Raw genomic sequence first — 9,675 nt, 5'->3', positions numbered from 1 at the left:
TTCTCAATTGTACACTTATGAATGATAATGACATGTTGTGAGAGGTTTTCTCACAATATGGGGATTCTTAGGATGAAAGGATCTTCTCACCTATTGAATCTATGAGCTATCTAATGAATGATGTTGGGTTGAGATGGATATTGATAGAGATGGAAAAACATACGTGAGTTGAGGCAGGGTTTCTAGTAACAATCTCTTGAGATGGATACTCATACGTGAGTTAAGGCGGGGTATCTAGTAGCAATCTCCGTATCCCATAACTATGTGCCCACATAGGTTATTAGCTAGTGGATCCACCTAAACTAAATGTTAATGGTTCTACCTTAGGCAAGTAGGACAACTCTTTTCGGTGTGATTAACACCAGACTCCATGATTTGCTCACATGGTCAATGTTGGTTAAGGATTACCCCCACAATGAATGATCATGAACTATGGCTTCTCAAGAATGCACTACTTAGTGTGGATGGGGGTATGGGAATTCATCCATGCATTGCACAAGTAGGCTTTGAGAGTAGTCATGGTGTGTTCCTCAATTGTTATAATGTCTTATGAAATGAATATTCTTATAATGATGCTATTGAGAATGTTGATATGAAGGCAAAATGTGAAGATGAAGCTTAACTTGGATTTTTTCTATATGTTACTCTCCTTGATATGACGTATTAAATGTGAATGTTCCTTGTTTATGAGTATGAACTAAGGATGACATCAAAGAATGGTAAGTATGATAATAGTTGCCTAAAAGAGGTACTTAGTGTACATGGGATTATGGGATCTTTATCTAAGCATAGCACAAGTATAGCTTAGGGCTACTTATGAGATGGTTTTATTATGTTATAATGAGTTATATGTTGAATATGCATGTGACTTATGCTTTTGTACTAAAGTGCATGATGATTCTCAAAGTTGGCATATAGCATGGTTTTCAACAAAAATGTCCCTTTTTGCATGTTTTCAAGGATTTTTATGCATGGCTATCATACTTAGTGCATTGTTGTACTAACCTATATTTTCTACATTTTTCACATAACTGTAGGTTCCGGTTCTTAAAGTGATCTTCCTGTGGTTCAAGCTTGGATTGACTATTCTCCGAGTTTGTGGTGAATCATCAAGATTTGAGAACGTATGAGTCATTAGTAGTTTATTTTGAGTCATTTTATGGTTCAGATTATGTTGAAGGGTTGTGACCCTATTTTTTATTCAAAGATTGTATTAGATGGCTAATTGAGACAAGTTACACTTCCGCTTACTTTTACAAAAGACTTCCATTGTATGGATAAAAGTTTTTAAATTCCGCATCATTTCTTTTATCGTATGTGTATGATATGATAAGGGCTTGTATTAGACCTTTTCTACCAAATTTCGTGAAGAATCTTCAACAAGGTATGGTAGCTTTTCATCTATGGGTAGCCCTCACCCATAGAGTCCTTTCAAAACTCAATTTCATAACTTGAAATTCCCCAAAAGCTTGGGTTTCACTCCAAGTCATGGATTCCCTTACAAAAATGATTTGAATGATTTAAATGTTTTATATTATGATCAAATTGATGAATTTCTACTATTTTAAGATGAATTCTTCAAGAATCCATGAATTACCCTAATTTCTCAAATTGGATCTTAAGTGTGGGTATTGATTGATGATTGCAGAATGCTATAGAATTATGATTGTTATTAATTGATTACTTGAATCATGTTATTATCCGTGTCTAATATAGTAATTTTAGATGTGTTGGTGAATTTTGATTCTTCGTCCTTCAAAAGCAAATTATGAGAATTATGTACGATCTTGATGTTTATGTACATGTTTTATGAATACTTAAGAATAAATTGATGATGACAATGACGTAATGGTGTTGTGTTGAAAGGCTATTCACTACACACACACTCATGAATGAAGCATGAATGAAGTTTCTATGATTATGTTAATGATGATGTGTTGATTGAATGGCTATTCTGAATTGTACACTTACGAATGATAATGACATGTTCTGAATGGTTTCCATCCGAACTAGTACCTTAAGCAGGAAGGCAAATCTTTTTATGGCGGTTCTTCCTTCTAATGTCCGGCATATCTATGATTCTTTTCTCCCAGATGAAGCAGCAGACATCGGTCCATAGAACCTATAAAAAGGAGATGCTAATTCGTTTCGGCTAATGAAGATACTACTCCATCCTACTCTAGACAAGTAGTATGGGATACGGACAGTATAATATAAGCGGATGACTTAGTTATAATTAGCTCAGATATGACCGTAAAAAAAATTCTGGACGACCGGGGGGGAAAACTTTTCTGGCGATACGAACGTATTTAAGTAATTGTCGTTCTGTAAGACCATATTTCTTACAATATGGGGATTTTTAGTTGAAAGGATACTCTCACCTTCGAATCTATGAGCTATCTAATGAATGAATGTTGGGAGGAGATGGATTCCCTCACATAAGTTGAGGCTGGGTATCTAGTAATAATCTCTCATTCCCATTATAATGAACTAAAGTAATGAATGTTAAGTACTCCGTGGGGAATAATGCTAAGCACCGAGTGGTTATTGATTGAGATGGATACTCATACGTGAGTTGAGGCGGGGTATCTTGTAGCAATCTCTTGAGATAGGCGCCCATACATGAGTTGATGCGGGGTATCTAGTAGCAATCTCCCTATCCCATAACTATGTGCCCACATAGGTTACTAGCTAGTGAATCCACCGAAGCTAAATGTTTTGGTTCTACCTTAGGCAAGCAGGACAACTCTTTTCGGTGTGATTAACACCGGATTCCATAATTTGCTCACATGGTCTATGTCGGTTAAGGCTTATGATGAGTCCACAAATTGGAATCATTTAGGGCTTTATTTTGATAGAAATAGTGTCCTCGACTTCTTATTTTGTCTCAATATCTGACAAAAACTCTTAAGTTTCAGGTATTTGAAGTTTTAGTGGAAGTATGGACACTTAGGCGCAAAAAGGAACAAAAAGGCTGAAAAGAACGAAGAAGCTGAAGCATGAGCATCGCCAAGAACCTTTGGCGATTCGCCAAAAGGACAGACTCTGCCCTTTGTTCCAGTATGCGAAGCCTTGAAGGAAGATGATAAAAAAAGGCGATGAAAGGAGCAGTCGGCGCTTCGCCGAATAGTTCCGTGAAGCAGTACTATACTGCCCAATGGTCCAGAACGTGAAGATGTTGTAGGCAAGCACTCAACGGTGATGAGACAGAAGAAGGGCGAGTCACCGAGTCATTCAGTGGACTTGACTAACCTTGCTGAACTATCCGCCTGCACTAATTTCTGATGGCTATAAATACTAAACTCTCTATTAATTTTACAAGTTTCGAACCATTATTATTATATACAGAATAGAATAGTACGTTTTCAAATATTTTCTCTCAAGTTTGTAGAGGGTTTTGTGGGAGACTTGAAAAGAGAAGGATTTCATCTTCCCCAAGTTGAAAGTGGGTCTTTTCCATTCTTATTCCTTTTCTTAAATAGAGGTTTATATTCTTATACCCATTTGATTTTAGTATCATTTTAGGTGTATTTTGTTATTTCTTGATGTGTGGCTAATAATCCCCATTCTTGGGGTGTGATTTAGCAAATATGTGTTGATATTGTTGTTGGGTCTTGCTTGTTGATAGGGTAGATGTATTTTAATGGTGATTTCACCTAGTGGTTGTGGTTTAATTTAATGGGTTTGTAGTTGCAAATACAAAACCACCTATGTATTTTCGGCTTGCCCGAGAGGGAGGTCGCGAAACAAAGACCACTAGACTGATGGCCTAAGGAGTGGGTCGACAAGAGGTTCAGCCCGAGAGGGTGAGCCCTAGTCCCATATCCTAACACTCTGCTCGAAAGAGTGAGTGGGGTAAGGCGTAGGCTGGTCTTAATGTGGCAAATGGGTGTTCGAGAGGAACCCATATGAAATGGGGTAAGTTGCCCGAGAGGGAACTTATTTCGATCTAAAGCTTAGCCTAGTCACTATTATCTTGCAAATTTCCTATTGAAAGCATGTACCCAACGATTTATCTCAACTTGTATTGCGGTCACACCCCAAGAACATCTCCCCATACTTGATTTTCTTGTTATTTTTTTGTTCTTTTTACTACTTGTGACAAAAACCCCAATTGATATATGACACTTTCGTGTCACCCCCTTTAATTTACCATGTTTTTGTTTGTTAATGTTTTTAGCTACGACTAGTTAGAGCTTAATTTATTTTTCTATCAATTCTCAAAACCACTCCCTTGGGACATGACCCCAACCTTTAGTTGGGTTACTATACTATCGACGATCGTAGACACTCATACCGTACGTTAGTGTCGTTTGTCAGAATAAGCATCAAAATGGCGCCGCTATCGAGGAGTGGTGTTATTTGAGAATTTTTAGATTAGTAGAATTTTTGTTCTTCTTAGTTTTAGTTTACTAACTTAAATTTTAGTTTTGTTTTGTTGATTGTGTAAACATTTCAGAAAGTATGAGTGTTAACGGTAGTAACAGGAGCCAGGTGGGCCATCAGGATGACATCGGCAACCTCAACGATGTCCAAGAGCCGAACATCAATGATCCACATCTCATGGGAAGTGTTGGAGCCATCCGTCTACCTCTAGCAGAGGGAAATGCGGTGTTCCACATAACGAGCACCATGTTGTAACTCTTGCAACTAAAGGGACTTTTCAGTGGATTAGCACATGAGGACCCACATGAGCATCTTCGAAACTTAGTAGATGTGTGTGGACCATTCTCATTCAAAAACATCTCGCAGGAGTTGGTTCGATTGAGGCTTTTCCCTTTTTCATTGATCGGGGAGGCGTGAAAGTGGCTAGCTGAGCTGCCACGTAACTCGATCACTTCATGGGAGGAGTTGGTCACTGCATTTAATGTGTGATTTTTCCCTCCCTCGAAGATGATGACTATTCGGGATAGCATCCAAAGCTTCAAGCGTCTGAATGGAGAGCTTTTGCACGAAACTTGGATCCGGTTTAAGAAATTGGTGCTACAATGCCAAACCCATGGTATACCTGATAATGTGCTCCTTCAATACTTTTACCGGAGTCTAGACTCGGTAAACAAAGATGTAGCTGACCAACTCTTTCCCGGAGGATTAATGCAGCAACCATATGTAGTAGCAGCGCAACTTCTCGATGGCATGACAACCATTAACAGGGAGTGGTACACCCGCGAAGACCAGGTCTCACCGGTCACATTTCAACTATCCAAGGAGCAGGTTGAGAAAGATAATGAGAGAGACGAAAACATGGCCAAGATCATGTAGCAGCTTGACATTTTATCCAAAAATGTCATAGGGGTTGGTACCCGTAGTGTCAATGTTGTGGGAGTCAGGGGTGCGAATCCTGAGGAGATGAAGTTTGAAGCCATGTATGACGAGGAAGTAAATTTTCTAGCTAACCATGGCGGGGGCTATCATTAGAACTACCCAAGATGGGTTAGAGACGAAGGATGGAAGGATCGAGATCGTGAATGGAGGGACCGTAATCCAAATTGGGAGGATGGGGAGAAGGATAGATACGTGCCTCCCCACGAGAGTCAGAAGCCTAAGGACTCGGAAGGTGGTAGGTCTGAGGATATGCTCTCACGTATCCTAAACAAAGTTGAAGGGTCAGACAACATTCTAAAAGGCTACCCTCAGCCAGACTGTCACCTCTCATTCAGTTTCAATCAAACAGTTAAAGACCTAAATGGGTCATATATCGTCCCATCTAAATTCGAGACAACAAGGGGGTTTTCCTAGTTATACTATGGCTAACCCCAAGAGTCAAGTCTGAAGGTTAACTTGCGTCGTGCCGCGATTTTAACTAAGGCGCTGTTTGGGAGGCAATCCAAAACCATTTACTCGCCTTTTTTATATCTTGATAAAATAATATTATATTGTTTGTACAGATTGAGTAAGGACAGTGCTTGAAAAAATGTATGGAGGCGAGCAACAGTTCAGTTTGGTGGATCACCGACAAGCACGGCGTACCAGATCCCTCCCACTATTTGGCACAATACGTCTTTAAGGTTGAGTCTATAAAACTCGGTGGAGTATGAATTTTGTCAGCGCATCGCCCATCCAATTGGCGATCTCAATAAAAATCGCCGATACACTGCTCACCTGAACTGAAAACTATGTTATACTAGGCGTTTCGCCGAGTGATGGAGCAAAATCGACTAACATCGCCGAATAAGCAAAAACTGGACGGTCACAAGCCACAGGTTTAAAAGTTCCATTTCATTCACTTTTTCCCTTTTCACAAACTCACACTCGCACTTTAGCAGTTATATTTCTCACACTTTTAGAGTATTTTACGTGTCAAATTTTGCTCGGATTAGGATCATATTGCTGCCTAGCAAGCCAGTACTATCTAATTCGGCATCAAAGGTTGGTAATCAAACTCCTCAGTTATTTGATCAAAATTTTTACTCATTTGTATAATTACTGACAGTAGAAAAATCTCTGTTGAGTCTCTGATTACTGCGATTGTATATATTATCGATTAAGACTTGATATTTTCTGCATGATTCGAGGGACTACCACTTAACTTTGCTTTGAGTTGAACTGTTAAGCAGTGGGAATAGAAGTTTCTTTAGGTTCTCATTGAAATTAAGTTATATAAGCGTAAGTTGCATTATCTGGGGTTGCAGGGTGAAATTTGAAAAGATGGGTTGAAACTAGACACGTTGAGCTGATCGGCGAGATGAACAAAATCCGCCGAACTGCTCGATTGTTCGCCTAACGTCCCCATTTCGCTTTTAACTGAATACTTTATGTATTGATCGATCTGTGATTTTCGGCAGTCAGTTTAATTCGCAAAATGTACTCGGCGACTCGCCGAAGGATCCCTTGCTCACCCTTTGTTTGCGCCCTTGTATCAGTTGTACATCACTTTCAATGATTGACCTAACAGGATAAGTACTTCACCAACTAGCTTGGCTAACCAATGCCACACCCCGAAACACCCTTTTTCTCCTGTTTAAAGTGCTATGTAACTTATCCTCGAAGTCTTTGCAGTAATGGCTAGATCAAAAGTTGCAGGGAGAAATGATCCACCCAGGCACATAAGAGCATGAGAGTTTAAGAAAGACGAAAAGAAAGCAGAGCTAGCAAGACAAAGCAAATATACCAATGAAGCCAGAGCAAAGAGACGAATTCCCATCGACCCTAATGTGCCTTAATGGGCTCGAAGTTTTGTTAATGCAATACGGGCCTTCGTAGCAGCTCAGGAGATAGATCAAATGATTGCAGCTAATCTTGCTACAGAGGCCACGACAAAGGCAAAAAATGAGGACTAAAACAACAATACTCCGGGGACCATGGTTTTACTTCAGGGAAATGCATTGAATGCCCCGGCAGATAGAGAGACTGCATAGATAGGACTCTTCTTGACCTCTTTCTATATCTTATCTTTCTTAAACTCTGGGTACTGTCATTATTCGCATTTGAGGACAAATGCTCTAATTTGTGATGGGGTTAGGCCCACCTTGTTTTGGTGTACATTTGGGTTATCTGTTTTTAATTGTGTTTTTAAAACTACTTTGCGATTGTTTGAGCTTGTGGCTCCACTTATTCTTAATTGCAAATGATTTTTGACCCTTCCAAAAAATTTTGAATTTTTCGCACATTTTTGCCACCCCTCGTGAGTAGAATGTGGTTGTTCTTTTGCAAAAAAAATTTGAGTCTCGGTTTTGATCAATACCGATGGCTTGAATAGTGCTCTCAATTTAACGAACATGAATGTACGGCTACGATGAGGCCAAATGAAGTTGCATAGACAATATGTGAACTCTTTGCATCTCGTTGTGATTAGCCATTTATCGAATTGATTCTCTAGTAATGACCATTGCGCACTAGCAAAAGTGTGTAGTCTTGTTTGACTTAATTGTCGATGCCTTCTGTGATTAACTTGCTTTGAAACTTGGATGAATAAACCTAGAATTTTCCCTGTTAGTCTGATTGATTTAGAAAGGTGTCCTCTTGAGATGATCTTAGGCAACTTTGAAGAGTGTGAGCCAAATTTGACATATACCACTTTTGTGGCCTACCCGTGAGCGTTTGAAACTCTTTTGAACACCCTTTAAGCCTTACCTTTCTTTGGAACAACCTTGATGAACCCTAGACCATACTTGAACCACTACCTACAATCCTTTTGAGTTGTGGTTTAGCGAATAGCCAACTTAGGCCAAAAGCCTAAGTTGGGGATGTGGTGATAGGGAAAAGGAGAAATCAAGAAGTGCAAGAACAGTCCCCCTTAACCCATGGTATTGCATAAAAATGGAACCCCTTCAATTCAATTCAAGAAAAGAAATGAAATGTGGAATAAAGTACGAAGGGAATCGGGTTTCAAGCAATCAATGGAGGAGAATAAAAAAAGTGACTTAGAAGAACTAGAAAAAGAATTGATAAAAGAAAAGAAGGGAATAGCCTTGAGAATAGACACAACTACACGAGGAAAAGTCACTGATCCTAAATGACCATACCTTTGCACCCAGCCCCATTACAAGCCTTAGAAAGACCTTTTTGATCTTGAGTAAGCCGAATCGAGAGTCAATTGGAAAATAAGGGCAAACCTATGGGTGAAAACATGCATTGTGTTCCTGTTTTTTGAGTGTGAGCATTGCATCTGATTCTTGATCTTGAATTGATTAACCTCTGTGTGTGAAAATGGAATGATTCTTCATGGGAGGGCATCTAGATACTTTTTGTTGAGCCTGAACTTGCACAAGTAGCAGGTATTGCGAGCAAGAGAATCTTTGGTAATGGTGTGTCACAACTTTTAATCTTTTGAGTTACACAATTGATCCTTGCATAAGTAAATTGAGTCTTGTTGTGTGCACTCATGATTGAGTCTTGTGTAGCACTGTTTGAGACACCTTTTTTGAACGGCTGAACTCAAGTTCGCTTGAGAACAAGCAAAAGGTTTAAGTTGGGGGTGTTGATGAGTCCACAACTTGGACTCATTTAGGGCTTTATTTTGATAGAAATAGTGTCCTCAAATTCTTATTTTGTCTCAATATCTTATGAAACTCTTAAGTTTCAGGTATTTGAAGTTTTAGTGGAAGCATGGACACTTAGGCGCAAAAAGGAACAAAAAGGTTAAAAAGAACGAAAAAGCTGAAGCATGAGCATCGCCAAGAACCTTTGGCGATTTGCCGAAAGGACAGACTCCGCCCTTTGTTCCAGTATGCGAAGCCCTGAAGGAAGAGGATTAAAAAAGGCGATGAAAGGAGCAGTCGACACTTCGCCAAATAGTTCCGCGAAGCAGTACTTTACTGCCCAATGGTCTAGAACGTGAAGATGTTTTAGGCAAGCACTCAACGGCGATGAGACAGAAGAAGGGCGAGTCGCCGAGTCATTCGGCGGATTCGACTAACCTCGTCGAACTATCCGCCTGCACTAATTTATGATGGCTATAAATACTAAACTCTTTATTAATTTTACAAGTTCCGAACCATTATTTTTATTTTTTTTAGTATAGAATAGTACATTTTTAGATATTTTCTATCAAGTTTGGAGAGGGTTTTGTGGGAGACTTGAAGAGAGAAGGATTTCATCGTCCCCAAGTTGGAAGTGGGTCTTCTCCATTCTATTTCCTTTACTTAAATCTAGGTTTAATTTCTTATGCCCATTTGATTTTAGTATCATTTTAGGTGTATTTTGTTATTTCTTGATGTGTGGCTAAAAACCCCC

This window comes from Solanum tuberosum, unplaced genomic scaffold (assembly GCF_000226075.1).
Source record: "Solanum tuberosum cultivar DM 1-3 516 R44 unplaced genomic scaffold, SolTub_3.0 scf00111, whole genome shotgun sequence".
In the NCBI taxonomy this organism is placed as follows: Eukaryota; Viridiplantae; Streptophyta; class Magnoliopsida; order Solanales; family Solanaceae; genus Solanum; species Solanum tuberosum.
This window is presented reverse-complemented; position numbering follows the sequence as displayed.